Source organism: Hipposideros armiger, unplaced genomic scaffold (assembly GCF_001890085.2).
Source record: "Hipposideros armiger isolate ML-2016 unplaced genomic scaffold, ASM189008v1 scaffold_592, whole genome shotgun sequence".
Classification (NCBI taxonomy): domain Eukaryota; kingdom Metazoa; phylum Chordata; class Mammalia; order Chiroptera; family Hipposideridae; genus Hipposideros; species Hipposideros armiger.
This window is the reverse complement of record NW_017731942.1, coordinates 325,482-336,069: the sequence shown is the minus strand read 5'-3', so window position 1 is coordinate 336,069 and position 10,588 is coordinate 325,482.

The window sequence follows — 10,588 nt, the reverse complement described above, 5'->3', positions numbered from 1 at the left end:
TTTTATTTCAATTTCTTGTCTGATTGTTGTGGCTAGAACTTCCAGAACTATGTTGAATAGAAGTAGTGAAAGTGGGCAGCCTTGTCTTGCTCCTGATCTTAAGGGGAAAGCTTTTAGCCTTTCCCCATTGAGTACAATGTTTGTTGTGGCCTTTATTATGTTGAGATATGATCCCATTATTCCCACTTTGCTAAGAATTTTTATAAATGGCTGCTGGATTTTGTGAAATGCTTTTTCTGCATCTATTGATATGATCATATGATTTTTATTTTTCATTCTGTTAATGTGATCTATTACATTAATTGATTTGCAGATATTGAACCAACATTGCATACCAGGAATGAATCCCACTTGATCGTGGTGTATGATTTTTTTTTTTTTTTGCTGTCAGTAAATTTCTTTATTCTGTGCCTCAGCTCCCCACAGCAATGGAAAAAATCAGAACTGTCCACATTGTATGACATTTTCCATCGAGTTTTCACAAAAGCTGAACATGTGAATAGTGCTTCAATGTTAACAGACCAAATTTCCTTTCTCCCAACCACCCTCGAAGGATTAAAAACTGCAGAAACCAAATGACTTCTCAAAATCACACAGCTAGTAAGTGTCTGACCAGGAGTCCACCCCAGGTGTGTCTGAATTCAAGCCCAAAGCCTTTTCCATAAAAAAACAACTCATAGCAATATCTATGTACCATAGAGGCTTGTCATAAAAGCTGCCTCTCAGTTGGCTAAAATTTTTATGCAGATCTCCAATATTACAGTGTAACACCAATTCCAATACATCTAAAGACTAAACAGAAAATAAAACAACAGTGGGTTCAATTAAAATATATTAATCAATCAGGAAACCTAGGAGCTCCAAAATGTTGGTGCCTTTCTGCCTGCTCTCTATGCCTAGAGCTTAACTCTTATATAGCATGATGGTGGAGTGGGTTTTTCCCTCCCAACTGCCAACTGTTAACTGCCCAAGGGTGCCTTGCTGATGTCATGCCTGGTCACGTGACTTCCTTTGACCAATGAAATGTAAGCAGAAGTGTCATGTGCCAGCAGAAGTTTTCAAAGCTTCAGAGCTATTGCAGATTTCTACTCTCTGTTTTCCCTCTGCCATGAGATTAGCATATTCTAGATAGAGGCTGCTCCCACTAGTATGGTTCCAAGATGAAGATATGGAGCACAGCTTCAGCCGAACAACATCACGGAGCTGGTAAGCTGGGATTTGAGGGCTGGGATGGAATTTCGCCTCATCAAGTGGCTAAACAAGAGGAAGATGCTCCTTTCTCAAGTTGATAAGAAGCAGTGGCTATTTTTGGCACAATGGGGCTAGTCCGGACTCATGGCAGGAAGTGGAAAGGAGCCTGTATGGTGAGGTCAGGCACTGCCTGTGTCTCAGCAGATGGCCGCCTTCGGCTCCGGCCTTGTGTTCACACCGTGGCCTATTTTTGCTCACCCAGTTAGCTCTTATGGCCTATTTCTTTCCCGAAGAATTATTTCATAAGCTTTGCCGAGTTAACTATCACATGCTGAGCACAGCATTCATGGACTTGGCGATAAAAAAATGTCCCTTCAAATTGTACAGAGCAATATTTGTGATCTAGGTAGAAAGGTGAGAAAGAAAATTAGGAAGTGTCTCAGACCTGCCCTTTCCCCATGGTGTATGATCTTTTTAATGTGATGCTGAATTCGGTTTGCTAGTATTTTGTTGAGGATTTTTGCATCTATGTTCATTAGGGATATCGGTGCGCAGTTTTCTTTTTTGTAATATCTTTGTCTGATTTTGGGATCAGAGTAATAGCGACCTCATAAAATGTGTTTGGGAGCCTTCCCTCCTTCTGTATTTTTTGGAATAGTTTGAGGAGAATAGGTATTAATTCTTTTTTGAATGGTTTGTAAAATTCGCCTGTGAAGCCATCTGGTCCAGGGCTTTTGTTTGTTGGAAGCTTGTTGATTACTGATTCAATTTCTTTGGTAGTAATCAGGCTGTTCAGAGTTTCTGTTTCTTCTTGGTTCAGACTTGGTAGATTGTATGCTTCTAGAAATTATCCATTTCTTCCAGATTGTCAAATTTGTTCGCATATAGTTGCTCACAGTATTTTCTTACAATTTTGTGTATTTCTGTGGCATCTGTTGTCACTTCTCCTCTTTCTAATTTTATTAATTTGGGTCCTCTCTCTCTTTTTGTTTGGTGAGTCTGGCTAAGGGTTTGTCGATTTTGTTTATCTTTTCAAAAAACCAGATCTTGGTTTCATTGATCTCTTGTATTGTTATTTTGGTCTCTATTTCATTTATTTCTGCTCTGGTCTTTATTATTTCCTTCCTAGTACTCCCTTTGGGCTTGTTTTGTTGTTCTTTTTCCAGTTCCCTTAGGTGTAAAGATAGTCTGTTGATATGAGATTGTTCTTCTTTCTTTAGATAGGCCTGCATTGCTATGAATTTTCCTCTTAGGACTGCTTTCGCTGCATCCCATAGATTTTGGGTTGTTGTGTTTTCATTTTCGTTTGTCTTGAGACAGCTTTTGATTTCTTCCTTGATCTCAGTTTTGACCTACTCATTATTTAGTAGCATATTATTTAGCCTCCATGTATTTGTATGCTTTCTGGGTTTCTTCTTATAATTGATTTTTAGTTTCATAGCATTGTGGTCAGAGAAGACACTTTATATGATTTCAATATTCTTAAATTTATTGAGACTTGTTTTGTGTCCTAACATGTAGTCTATCTTGGAAAATGTTCCATGTGCACTTCAGAAGAATGTATATTCAGTTGTTTTGGGGTGAAATGCTCTAGAAATATCAATTAAATCCAGCTGGTATAAAGTGTCATTTAAGGCCACTGTTTTCGTGTTGATTTTTCTGTCTGGAGGATCTATCCATTGGTGACAATGGGGTGTTGAAGTCCCCTACTACGATAGTGTTGCTGTTGATCTCTGTCTTTATGTCTGTCAAAATCTGTTTTATATATTTAGGAGCTCCTATATTGGGTGCATAGATGTTTACCAGGGTTATATCCTCTTGTTGATGGATCCTTTTATTATTATGTAGTGTCCTTTTTTGTCTTTTATTGTAGTCTTCATTTTAAAGTCTATTTTGTCTGAAGTAAGTATTGCTACTCCAGCTTTTTTCTCATTTCCATTTGCGTGAAATATCTTATTCCATCCCTTTACTTTCAGTCTCTGTGTGTCTTTTGATCTGAGATGAGTCTTTTGTAAACAGCGTATGCATGGGTCCTGTTTTCTTATCTACTCAGACACTCTATATCTTTTGATTGGAGTATTTAGTCCATTCACATTTAAAGTGATTATTGATAGGTGCACATTTATTGCCATTTTATTATTTGTATATCTAATCTTCCTGGGTTAGCTTGTTTTTGCCTTTCTTCTGTTTTTAAAAAAACCCTTTTAACATTTCCTGCAATGCTGGCTTGGTGGTAATGAATTCCTTAAGCTTATTCTTTTCTGAGAAGCTCTTTATCTCTCCTTCAATTTTAGGTGATAGCCGTGCTGGGTAGAGCAGTCTTGGTTGTAGGCTTTAATTTTGCATCACTTTGAATATTTTCTGCCACTTCCTTCTGGCCTGCAGAGTTTCTGTAGAAAAGTCAGCTGTTAGTCTTATAGGAGTTCGTTTGTATGTAACCTGCTGTCTTTCTCTTGCTGCTTTTAGGATTCTGTCTTTGTCTTTATCTTTTGCCATTTTAACTATGATGTGTCTTGGTGTGGACCTGTTTGGGTTCAGCTTGTTTGGAACTCTCTGCACTTCCTGGGATTGTATGTTGATTTCCTTCACCAGGGTAGGGAAATTTTCGGTCATTATTTCTTCAAATACATTCTCAATCCTTTGCTGCTTCTCTTATCCTTCTGGTATTCCTATGATGCGAATGTTGTTGCGCTTGATGTTGTCTCACAGGTCTCTTAAACTATTTTCATTGTTTTTTATTCTTTTTTCTTTTTGTTGTTCCAACTGGGTGATTTCTGCTATTTTGTCTTCTAAATCACTGATCCGATCCCCTGCTTCATCTAGCCTACTGGTGATTCCTTCGAGTGTATACTTCATTTCAGTTATTGTATTCTTTAGTTCTAACTGGTTGTTTCTTATGATTTCTCTGCAGTAAACCCTCTGTGGCCTGCAGAAGTGTGGGGGACAGGCACCAGGGGCTCAGGGTGCCCCCAGCAACACAGCTCTAGGTGGGTGGGGCAGGCCCCCAAGGCACCACAGGATGTGATCAGTGGCCCCCACCAAGTCAGAGCAGCATGCACTCCTGCTTCGGCAACCAGCTTGCAAAAACTTGCCATGAAAGCCCCGGCTGGATCACGCAGGTGCACAGCTCATGGCCCAACACTCCCAGGAAAACTCCCAGTCTCAGCCTGTCCCAATCAGCCACTCAGCATGTCAGGCTGAGCAGCCTGAGAGCCAGTTTGCACCCTGGCAACTCTGCATGCGCAGTGCAGAGAGTGGGAACCCAAGGCGACTTGTGTACTCCCGTGTCTCAATGAACAGCCTGTGGGAGCTGGAGCGCGCCTGCCAGGCGTTTCCCTGGCTACGTAGCACAAGCAATGCAGAGGGTGGGGAATCCAAGCATGCATGCGCGAGCACGCACACAGGCACTCCTGTGCCAATTCCACCAGACCAATGTGGTCCCGGACCTTCTATGGGAGGGCCCAGCCCTGAAAAAATGGCGTCCTCCTGTACACTACTCATGTGCACGCTCCACACCAGGGGAACAATGGTCCCTAAACCTCCAGTTCCTGGGCCAAAGGCACTAAGCTCAGACTTTCCACGCAAGCTCGTGGGCCCCGCTCACACAGCTACTCCCTCCACCAGGAACCGGGTGAGTGCTCACCAGTGAGTGAGTCCGTGTGCCAGTTCCACTGGTTCTCCAGCGCCCTCAGTCTCACCGAGTTGAGCAAAGAGTCTTCACTAATTTCTGCCAGCTATCTTAGAACTCCTCTTCCTGCAAAGTAACTCTGGGCTGGTGAGCTCAGTGTGGGGCCGGAGGATCTCTCCCCCAACCAGAGAAGCCTCCCTACTGCTGAGGTGTCTCTCACAGGGTAAATGTTTAACATTTTAATAAAGTCTAATTTAACAATTTATTTTTATTCTCTTGCTCTTCTTTTTTAGGTGTTTTGTTTGTTCAAGTCTAAGATCTGGAAATGCTGACCCTTTGTTAACAACAGCTAACAGGAAATAGAGGATCCCTTCCCCTTCCCAGCCTGCCTCCACCGAAGCCACCACCATCGCTTCCTTGGCTGGATGCTGGGAAAGTCCTCCATGTGTGGACTCAGGATGACAGGGTAGCATTTGGTGCTGTGCATTTGATGCTGTATGTAAGAAATTATTTCCTAATTCAATGTATTATGTTTTCTTCTAAGAATTCTATAACTTTAGCTCTTAATGGTTTTTGAGCCATTTTGATCCAATTTTGCATACAGTATGAGGTAAGGATTGCCCTAGTATCTCATTTGTTGAAAATAATATTCTTTCCCCATTGATGTGTCTTTACATGGAGGCTTGCTCTTCCCCCCCCTCAAAGATTTTATTGGGGAATTGGGGAAGGAGAACAGCCAAGTTGTTGTCCTTCAATCCTAGCTGTGGAGGGTGCAGCTAGTTCAGCTCCCAAGTCCAGTCACCATCCAGCCGCCCATTGGCAGCTCGCGGCTGCTCAGCTCAAGGTGCTGTGTTTAATCTTAGTTGCAGGGGGCACAGCCCACCATTGCATGCGGGAGCCGGTTACTGGAACCCTTGTTGCTAAGAGTGCACGCTCTAACCACTGATCCATCCAGCCGCCCTTCGTCTGCTCAGGGAAGCTCACTGTGCTGTGTTCAATCTTAGTTGCGTGTGGGTGTAGCCCACCATCCCATGCAGGAGTCGAACCAGCAACCTTGTTGTTAGGAACACATGCTCTCACCAGCTGTGCCATATTGCCACCTGTTGGCAGCTCAGCGGCAGCTCAGCTTGGGTGCAGCTCACTGGCCTATGTGGGAACTGAACCGGCGACCCTGCTGCTCAGAGCTTGTGCTCTTAACCAACTGAGTCACTCGGTCGGCCCGGAGGCTTGCTCTTTATGCCTGAATGTCTGAAGAATTGTTTATCTTTAAAGTTCAGAAATTTCCCAGGTAGGATCTTTATGCTAATTATTTCCTATGACTTTTTCCTTCTGCCTATCCCTTTGATATTCAGTTTAGGTATGTTCATTTGAGGGAAAACTATACCATATACTAGAAGAAGGATTTTTTTTCCTTAAGATTTTATTGGGGAATTAGGGAAGGGAACAGTGTTGGGGAATTGGGGTAGGGGAACATTGTGTTTTTCCAGGACCTATCAGATACAAGTCAAGTCGTTTTCCCTCAATCTTAGCTGTGGAGGGTGAAAGCCCAGCTCCAAGTCTAGTTGCCGCTTTCAATCTAGTTGCAGGGGCGAGGGCACAGCCCACCAACTTGTGTGGGAGTCCAACCAGCAACCTTGTTGTTAAGAGCACGGGTTCTCACCAGCTGAGCCATCTGGCCCCCCGTTGACAGCCCAGTGGCAGCTCAGCTCACTGGCCCATGTGGGAATCGAACTGGCAACGCTGTTGTTCAGAGCCCGCACTCTAACCAACTGAGCCACCTGGCCAGCCCAAAGAGATTATTAAAAAAAAAAAGAATTAATGTCTCTAGTACTAAAATTTATTAATGTTTTCAATTTACATGTAGTTTTTGGTCTTTAAATTCAAGCAAAATAAAATTCAATGTTGTTTATATAAAAAAAATAGCTTCTGTGGTCCAATCCATTCTATAAAATTATTTCTGCCTTCCTCTCAACTATCTCTCCCTTATCACAGAGTAATGTCTAGAATTATGGTCACCAAAAATTAACACTTTTTTTTCCTAAGTGGAAGAACTTCAGCATATTTACTAATCTATTGTCTGTGCCTCTCCAAGTGGGCCAATATTTTTAAATAATGAGAATGTATAATTTTTATGTCAAAGTAAAATTGTGACTATAAAAAATTCAACATCTTCAGTTTTTTAAACACATTTCAAAGCGATTTCATTGCTTACCATCAATGCAATTTAACACTTTGCTAATCTTTTTTTCCAGTTTTATTGTGATATAACTGAAATACAAAAATTGTAATAGTTTAAGGTGTACAACATAATGATTTGATAAATGTATATGTTGAGAAATGATCACCACAATTAGTTTAGTTAACATCCATCATCTCCAGCTCACAGTTATACGTTTCCCCCTTGTGATGAGATTTTTAAGATCTCTCTTAGCAACTTTCAAATATACAGTATAGTATTGTTAGCTCTAGTCGCATTACATCCCCAGGACTTATAATCTTATTAGTGGAAGTTTGTGCCTTTTGACCACCATCACCCATTTCCCCATCCCCCAGCACTTGACTAATTTTTGTCCTAGATTCATCATCTCTGATCCATGTAGCTAAATAGTCATCGGTAACTGAATATTGGCCTTTGGGTACTTTCTTAAAAGCTTTGCACAAAATATCCAATTTAATCATCTCATCAACACCTCAGAAATAGAAAGTGTTATCCCAATTTAACAGATGTGGCAATTGAGGCTTAGAGATGTTAATGAGCTTACTCAAGGGCACTTAAATGAGTGGGGAAAAACTCCTTTTGTGCCCTCCACTTCCCTCTCCAAGCCCCTTAAAAAATTCTCAGGACTGTTCTTTTTTTAAGATTTTTTTTTTATTGAGGAATTGGGGAATTGGGGGGTGGTAACAGCGCTGGGAAATCAGGGGAAGGGGAACAGACGAGTTGCTGTTGGTTTGTTCTTCAGTCTAGTTGTGGAGGATGTTGCTTCACTGGCCCAAGCTGGCACCATCATTGCGCTCTTTCCCAGGCGAGGCAGATCAGTCGCCGGCCTCTAGATGGCCGCTCACAGCGGCTGCTGGCCGCTCATGTTGGCTGCCGGCTACACATGGTAGCTTATGGCAGCCCACTGCAGCAGGGGACTGCAGCCTACACCGTCGCCGGCGACCCACAGCAGTCCAGCTCCAGGTTGAGCTGTTGTTCAGCATCTTAGCTGTAGAGGGCAGTGTCACTGGCCCTCATATGGGGGATCCGAACCAGGGCCCTCTGGCGTCTCAAGCCAGCTCTTAACCAACGCGCCACTTGGCTGGCCCAGGACTGTTCTTATGGTTAAGTCAGAATCACGTGTCACAGCATACAAAACCCCAAGACTTGGTCTCTGCCACATTTTCACTGTCAGCTCTCACTTATTNCACCCACGTACAGGGAGGCCATGGGGTAGCTGCTGGCTGCAGCGTTCATCTCCCCAGCCCCCACCACCCCGAGCCCCGCCAGGAGGACTTCTTATAAGGACCACACAGGACAAACGGGGCTCTTCTTGGAGCTGGGGCCCGCCCCGCGGCTCACAGGTGGCAGAGTGAAGCTGAGAGAAGCTGGAGTAGGCGCAGAGATCGAGCAGCAGGCCAAGGAGTTCAGGGATGGCTCGCTGGAGACTGCAGGACAGCAGACAAAAGGTTCTCAAAAACAGTATGGCCCTTCCTGGTAGTTTGTAATTTTCAGCTGCCCTAGTCTGAAGCTCCAAATTAAAACAAAAACAAAAACAAAAAAAATTTAAAACGGGGACTCCCCTTCAAATTATAAAAAGTCTTCAAGAGGCAACCAAACAGTGCTCACGCGGCCTCTGGGACACGCGTTTCTCTATAAATATAGGCCCCGGGCTCCTGGCGGTTTAAGATTACAGCAGCCAAGGGAAGAGGGAAACAAATATTTGTCGGTGCCTACTGGGCGAGCCCCGGGGGCAGAGCGCGCAGACGCTTCCACGCCGGGCTGCGAAGGGCAGCGCGGAAACGTGGTGCCCGGGCAGGCCGGCGCGCTGGGGGCAGGGACGCGGGGCTGCCACGCGGCGCGGACCAGCGGCTGGAGCAGAGGCGCGTGGATGCCGGCAGCTCACTAGCGGACCCACGGACACCCAGGTGTGGTGGCGGGGGGCGGCGGGCGCGGGCAGGCCGGAAGCGTGGAAAAATGACTTCCCCAGGGTTCTTCGAGAAGGATTCGCTTTTTCTTTCTTTCTTTTTTTTTTTTTTCAGATTTTAAAGCGTTTTCTTCTTCTTCTTTTTTTAATCTTTTTCTCTTTTTTTATTCAGGCTGCTGAGCCCGAAAGCGGGCGAAGCTGTGGCGACCCAGGGCAGAGAGAGGCTCTGCCCTTGTTTTAATTAGGTTTTTTTGTTTGTTTGTTTGGTGTGTTTTTTTTGGTGTTGAGTTGAATGAGTGTTTTATAAATTTTGGATATTAACCCCTTATCAGATATAATGTTAACAAATATTTTCTCATTCAATAGACTGCCTTTTTGTTTTATTGATGATTTCCTTTGCTGTGAAAAAACTTTTAAGTTTGATGTAATCCCATATGTTTATTTTCTTTTATTTTCTTTGCCCAAGGGGATATATCAGTAAAAATATTACTGAGGGTAATGTCTGCAAATTTACTTCCTATGTTTTCTTCTAGGAGTTTTATGGTTTCAGGTCTTACATTTAAGTCTTTAACCCATTTTGAATTTGTTCTTGTATATGGTGTAAGTAGGTGGTCCAGTTTCAGTTTTTTGCATGTGTCAGTCCAATTTTCCCAGCACCATTTATTAAATAGATTATCTTTACTCCAATGTAAATTCTTGCTTCCAATGTCATAGATTAAATGACCGTATATGGATGGGTTTATTTCTGGGCTCTCTATTCTGTTCCATTGATCTACGTGTCTGTTTTTATGCTAGCACCATACTGTCTTGATTACTGTAGACTTGTAGTATAATTTGATGTCGGGTAGCCTGATACCTCCCACTTTGTTCTTATTTCTCAAGATTGCCATGGCTATTCGGGGTCTTTTATGGTTCCATATAAATTTTAGGATTATATGTTCTATTTCTGAGAAAAATGTCCTTGGTGGTTTGATAGGAATTGCATTGAATCTACATATATATTGCCTTAGGTAGTATTGACATTTTAGTTATATTAATTCTTCCTATCCATGAACATGGTATGTATTTCCATTTATTTGTATCTTCTGTGACTTCTCTCTTCAATGTCTTATTATTTTCTGAGTACAGGCCTTTTACTTCTTTGGTTAAATTTATTCCTAGGTATTTTATTATTTTTGAAGTAATTGTAAATGGGATTGATTTCCTGATTTTTTTCTTCTGATAGTTTATTATTGGTGTATACAAATGCAACTGGGGCTGGCTGAGTGGCGTGTTGGTTAGGTGTTGGCTTGGGACTCCAGCTCTGAGTAGCAGGGTCCTGGTTCGGATCCCACATAGGCCAGTGACGCTGCGCCCTCTACAGCTAAGATTGTGAACAACAGCTCAACCTGGAGCTGGGCTGCCATGAGTCGCTGGCAATGGCATAGGTTGCAGCCCCTGCTGCAGTGGGCTGCCATAAGCTACCGTGTATGGCCGGTAGCCAGTGTGAGCGGCCGGCAGCCAGCGTGAGCTGCCATGAGCTACTGTGAGCGGTTGTCCAGAGGCTGGTGAGCAACTGCCTCACCCGGGAAGAGTGCAATGATAATACCAACATGGGCCAGTGAAGCAACGTCCTCCACAACTAGACTGAAGAACAAAAGGACAG